Below are 5,363 nucleotides of genomic sequence, written 5' to 3' on the forward strand. Positions count from 1 at the left end.
AAAAGTTTTCATTTTCTTTTTTCACCCCGTGGCAAAATTTCATGACTCTAAAGCACTTAGGCTCTCATCAAATCATTTTTGTAGAAAAATAACACAAAGCAATAAGATTTTTTATATCAGTTAGCAGGGAGTAATTTATGTATCAGAACAACTGTTTAATTTGTTCTAAGTTATCTGCTGCAATGCTTTCCTAAAAACATTAGATTTGCTTTTTTATGATGTGCTAGTACGTGAACCCAGGCAAAGAAAGAAGTTTGAGACCTCATTTAACATGGGCTTATATTACTTTTCTGGGCATTGAGGAGATCATAAAAACACTGTCAAAAGTAGAAGTTAAAGTGCACTGACTGAATTTTTTAAATAACAATGAGACAAAAATGTTACAATTTAATTATTTTTGTTAAAACGAATGTTTTATAATTGTTAATATTTTCAAGAGACAGCGTCATGCTGTTGCCCAGGCTGCAGTGATGGGGTGCAGTGGCTGTTCACTGGTACCATCATTTCACAGTACCTCCTTGAACTCCTGGGCTTAAGTAATCTTTCTGCCTCAGCCTCTGGAGTAGCTGGGATTACAGTTGTGCATTACTGCACCTGGCTTTTTTGATTTTCCCCCAGTGAAAAATAGTCAAACCCTATATAACTTTCTTAGTAAGTCAAGCGTAGTTGAACTATTTTTTTCCTTACCAACTCTGTAATTGATACTCCTTGTCATTATTGGATTCGCTTTGAGATCCCCAGAAATAGACTCTTACTATGAGTGAAATCACATGAAGATGTTACCCGGGCCATCCTTGGTTGTCTTCGTGGAAGAAAGAATTTACACAAAAGACCAATTTATAAATAAAGAAAAGTTTTATTGGGAAAGTACAAATACACTCCAAGAGAGGAGGGGGCTGACCCTGCTGGAAACATCCCCATGACATTCTGCATTGTTATATTCGATTGCCTCAGTTATTTCTTTGCCCAGTTCTCACCAAAGTTCGGGGGATCCTCCCTTACTGTGCTTAATGCACATGCATGGGAAGCATTAATCAACATGAATCCTACCTAATGGTGGCACTGTATATTGCCACCACCCTGGGAAGGTATAGCAGTCAATTTTGTACTCGTTATGTCTGCTCATCTCTCAGGAATACCCCTTTGCCTTTTTTCCTTATCATGATCTAGTTAACAACATTCTGACAGTTTGAAGATGGAGTACAGAGCATCCAAATAGGTGTTCTGGGGGGTTCTTTCCAACATGGATACCTCCCTCTTGCGCCTGCTCATATCTGACTGTCCACTCCTCTTACATTCTCCCTCAAGTGGCTGGGACTGAGAAATCTTTTGGGAGATGGGGCAGACATCATTCTCTGTAGCTACTTCCTGCAGAAAAGAGCATCGAGGGTCTTCAGGGTCCCTCCTCCTTGCTTGCTGTCATGGTGAGGAGGTTTTGACGATTGTTGTCTCTTAGAAGATTTCACCCGTGCTGTCCAGAGGAGACATATAGGGACTTGGTTGTCCTGGAAGGATAGAAAGAGGTTGATATCCCCATCACAAGACCATATGAAGTCTGATGGTTTCTAGGTGGGAGGAAATAAACTGTGAAGATTCAGAGAGTAAGGTTCAAAAAGGAGAAGGAAGATAGAGGCCAGGGGTCCCAGGAAAGGGAAGAGCTATGAGAATGAAGACCACATGACACCCCAGCAGAGCCAACTCTTTATATCCCTTTACCAAAGATGAGAGGCCTGGTCTATAAGGTCTCTAATGTACTCCTGGACCTGCTCTGATCTGTTGACAGAAAAATACAAGAATTATGTTAGAAACCTGAAAACTAAAGGAGACAGATACTGTAACTAACCTTTGACAAGTAGTTCTCCATTCTGATATTTGAAGACAATCAGCTTGACGTAGGAATCCTTAAGTCTTCTCTTGGATTATGTATTCTGTTGAGACCTAAACTGTCATTAAACTTTCCATTGCAAGGTGATTCTAGGACTGGCATCATAGAATATGTGGCCAATAAACATCTGGTCTGTTCCTTCACTGGAAGTTTGGTACTAAAATCTGCTAGAATTTCCTTCTGTAAGACTGCAAAAGATAAATGCTGAGTGTTTTTTTTTCCCAAATGATGTCTAAATAATGTCTGTGCTGTTTAAAAAGTTCACCATGAATGAATGAAATATACCATAAATGATGTGTCCCTTTTCCAAGTCCATCTGCTCTGAGCTCCAGCTGGCTTGGAGCTCCAATCACTCTGAGCTCCATTTTGCTCTGAGCATCATCTGCTCGGAGCTCCATCTTTTACTCTAAGCATCACTTTTTCTGAGCTCCATCTTCTCCAAGCTCCAGCTTGCTCAGAGCTCCAATCACTCTCAGCACCATCTTGCTCTAAGCATGATCTACTCCTAATTCCAATGGCTCAGAGCAATGTTTGGTGTGCCAATCACTCTGAGCTCAATCTTGCTGTGAGCATCATCTTTTCTGAGCTCCATCTTACACCGAGCAACATCTGCTGCAAGCTCCATCTTGCTTCTTGGAAGTCCCTCTTGCTTCAAGCTCTATTTATTCCAAGCTCCACATGCTCCAAGCTCCATCTTGCTCAGAGCTCCAATCACTCCAAGCACTATCTTTCTCTGAACACCATCTGCATAGACATTTATCTTACTCGGAGCTTCATCTAGTCAGAGATCCATTTACTCTAAGCTCCATCTTGCTGGGAGTTCTAATCACTCTATGCTCCAACATGCTGGGAGCTCCAGTCACTCCCAGCTCCATTTTGCTCTGAGCACCATCTGGTCGGAGCTCATCTTACTCTGAGCAACATGTGCTCTGAGCTCCACCTTGCTTGGAGCTGTAATCACTATGGGCGCCATTTTGCTCTGAGCTCCAAACCCTAGCAACATCTCCAAACTCCATCTTGCTTAGAGCTCATTTTTGCTCAGAGCTCTATCTACTCCAAGCTGCATCTTGCTCAGAGCTCCAATTGTTCAGAGCAGTGTTCAGAGTGCCAATCACTCTGAGCTGCCTCTTACTCTAAGCACTATCTGCTCTGAGGTCCATCTTACGCCAGCAACATCTGCTCCAAGCTCCATCTTGCTTGGAGCTCCTTGTTGCTCAGAGGTCTATTTGATCTGAGCTCCATTTGGTTTGAAACTCCAATTACTCCAAGCTCCATCTTGCTCTGAGCACCATCTGACTGAAGCTCCATCTGCTCTGAGCTCCAGCTGGCTTAGAGCTCCCATCACTCTGAGCTCCATTTTGCTCTGAGCACCATCTGCTCAGAGTTTCTTCTACTTGGAGTTGCATTTGCTTCAAGCTACATCTTTCTCAGAGCTCCAATCACTCCAAACTCCATCTTGCTCTGAGCACCCTCTGCTCAGAGATTCATTTTCTCGTAGTTCCCCCTTGCTGAGATTTCTAGTCACTTCCAGCTCCATTTTGCTCTAAGCACCATCTGCTCAAAGCTTCACCTTACTACTGTGAGCACCATGTTCTCTGAGCTCCATCTTGCTCTGAGAACCATCTGCCCTGAGATCCACCTTACACCAAGCAACATCTGCTCCAAGTTCCATTTTGCTTGGAGCTCCTTTTTGTTCAGAGCTCTGTCTGCTCTGAGCTCCATCTTCCTTGGAGCTGTAATCTGAGCTCCATCTAAAACCAAGCAATGTCTATTCCAAGCTCCATCTTGCTTAGAGCTCCTTCTTTCTCAGAGATCCTTCTTGCTCAGAGGTCTGTCTTGCTCAGAGTTCCAGCTGCTCAGAGCAATATTCACAGTTCCAATCTCTCCAAGCTCCATCTTGCTCTGAGCTCCATCTTACACCAGGAAACAATTTCTGCAAGCTCCATCTTACTTGGAGGTACTTCTTGCTCAAAGCTCTATCTCTTCCTAGCTCCAACCTGCTCAGAGCTCCAATCACTCTGAGCTCTATCTTGCTTTCAGCACCATCTGCACAGAGCTTAATTTTTCTCGGAGTTCTGATCATTCTGAGGTTCATCTTGCTCTGAGCACCATCTATTTGGAGCTCCAGATTGCTCTGATTACCATCTGCTTGGAAGCAATTTCTGTGAGCTCCATCTGTTCTGAGCTCTAATCACTCTAAGCTCCATCTTGCTGTGAGTACTATACGCTCAGATCTCCATTTTGCTCTGAGCACCGTCTACTGTGAGCTTCATCTTGCTCAGAGCTCCATCTACTCTGAGTTCCATCTTGTTCTGGGCACGATTTGCTCGGAGCTGCATCTTGCTCTGAGCACCATCTGCTCTAAACCCCATCTGCTCAGAGTTCCATTTGCTCCATGCACCATCTTGTTCTGGGCACAATTTGCTCGGAGCTGCATCTTGCACTGATCACCATCCGCCTGGAGCTCCATCTCACTGTAAACAACGTCTTCTCTGAGCTCTATCTTGCTCCGAGCACCATCTGTTTGGAGCTCCATCTTGCTAGGAACTCCAACCACTTCAAACTCCATTTTTGGTCTGAGCACCATCTACTCAAGAGTTCCATCTTGCTCTAAGCACCATCTGCTCAGAGCTCCATCTCACTGTGAACAACATCTTATCTGAGATCCATTTTGCTCTGAGTGCCATTTGCTTGGAATTCCTTCTTACTCTGAACAACATCTGCTCCGAGTTCCATGTTGCTCAAAGCTCCCTCAGCTCCAAGGTCCATCTTGCTTGGAGCTGTAATCACTCTGAGCTCCATCCTGCTGTAAGGACCATTTGCTCTGAGCTCCACCTAAAACCAACATCTGCACGAAGCTCCATCTTGCTTACATCTTCTTATTGATCAGAGCTCCGTCTGCTCTGAGCACCATCTTGTTGAGAGCTCCATTTTGCTCCTCACTCAATCTTACACAGAGGAACATCAGCTCCAAGTTCAATCTTGCATGAAACTGCCTCTTTTCTGAGCTTAATCTGCTTGGAGCTCCATCTGCTCTGAGCTCCTATCACTCCAAGCTCCATCTAGCTCTGAGCTCTATCTTACACAGAGGAACATCAGCTCCAAGCTCAATCTTGCTTGGACATCCTTCTTGTCTGAGCTTGATCTGCTCAGAGCTTAACCTGCTCAGAGCTCCACCTGGTCTGAGCTCCATCTTGCTCAGAACTCCACCTGCTTTGAGCTCCTTCTTGCTCAGAACTCCATCTGCTGAGTTCTATCTTGCGCTGAGCTCCTATCACTCCAAGCTCCATTTCACTCTGAGAACCATCTGCTCTGAGCTCCATCTGCTTTGAGCTCCATCTGCTCAGAGCTCCATCTGTTCTGAGCTTTATCTTGCTCAGAGCTCCATCTGTTCAGAGCTCCATTGGCTCTGAGCTCTATCTTGCTCAAAACTCCATCTTGCTCAGAGCTCCATCTGCTCTGAGCTCCATCTTGCTCA

The 5,363-nt window shown here is 44.5% G+C and overlaps 2 long non-coding RNA genes across 2 annotated transcripts in view; both read right to left on the reverse strand.

Moving 5' to 3' along the window:
* Window positions 1–835: 835 nt before the first annotated feature.
* On the reverse strand, window positions 836–2,500 carry LOC116527970. Its single transcript, XR_004258812.1, has 2 exons — window positions 1,844–2,500; window positions 836–1,505 (listed from the first exon to the last, which is right to left on the reverse strand). It is a non-coding gene; the product is annotated as an uncharacterized LOC116527970 (long non-coding RNA).
* A 2,516-nt stretch (window positions 2,501–5,016) lies between these two features.
* The window catches only part of LOC116528046, a 366-nt gene continuing 19 nt past the window's right edge, over window positions 5,017–5,363 (reverse strand). Inside the window, exons 1-2 of the long non-coding RNA XR_004258853.1 lie at window positions 5,190–5,363; window positions 5,017–5,156 (exon numbers count right to left, since the gene is read on the reverse strand). The exon at window positions 5,190–5,363 is cut by the window's right edge and continues 19 nt beyond it. This is a non-coding gene — a long non-coding RNA (uncharacterized LOC116528046). The remainder of the gene's footprint in view (window positions 5,157–5,189) is intronic.

The sequence above is a fragment of the Sapajus apella genome, unplaced genomic scaffold, assembly GCF_009761245.1.
Source record: "Sapajus apella isolate SASKATOON/1434 unplaced genomic scaffold, GSC_monkey_1.0 scaffold1, whole genome shotgun sequence".
NCBI classification, from domain to species: Eukaryota; Metazoa; Chordata; class Mammalia; order Primates; family Cebidae; genus Sapajus; species Sapajus apella.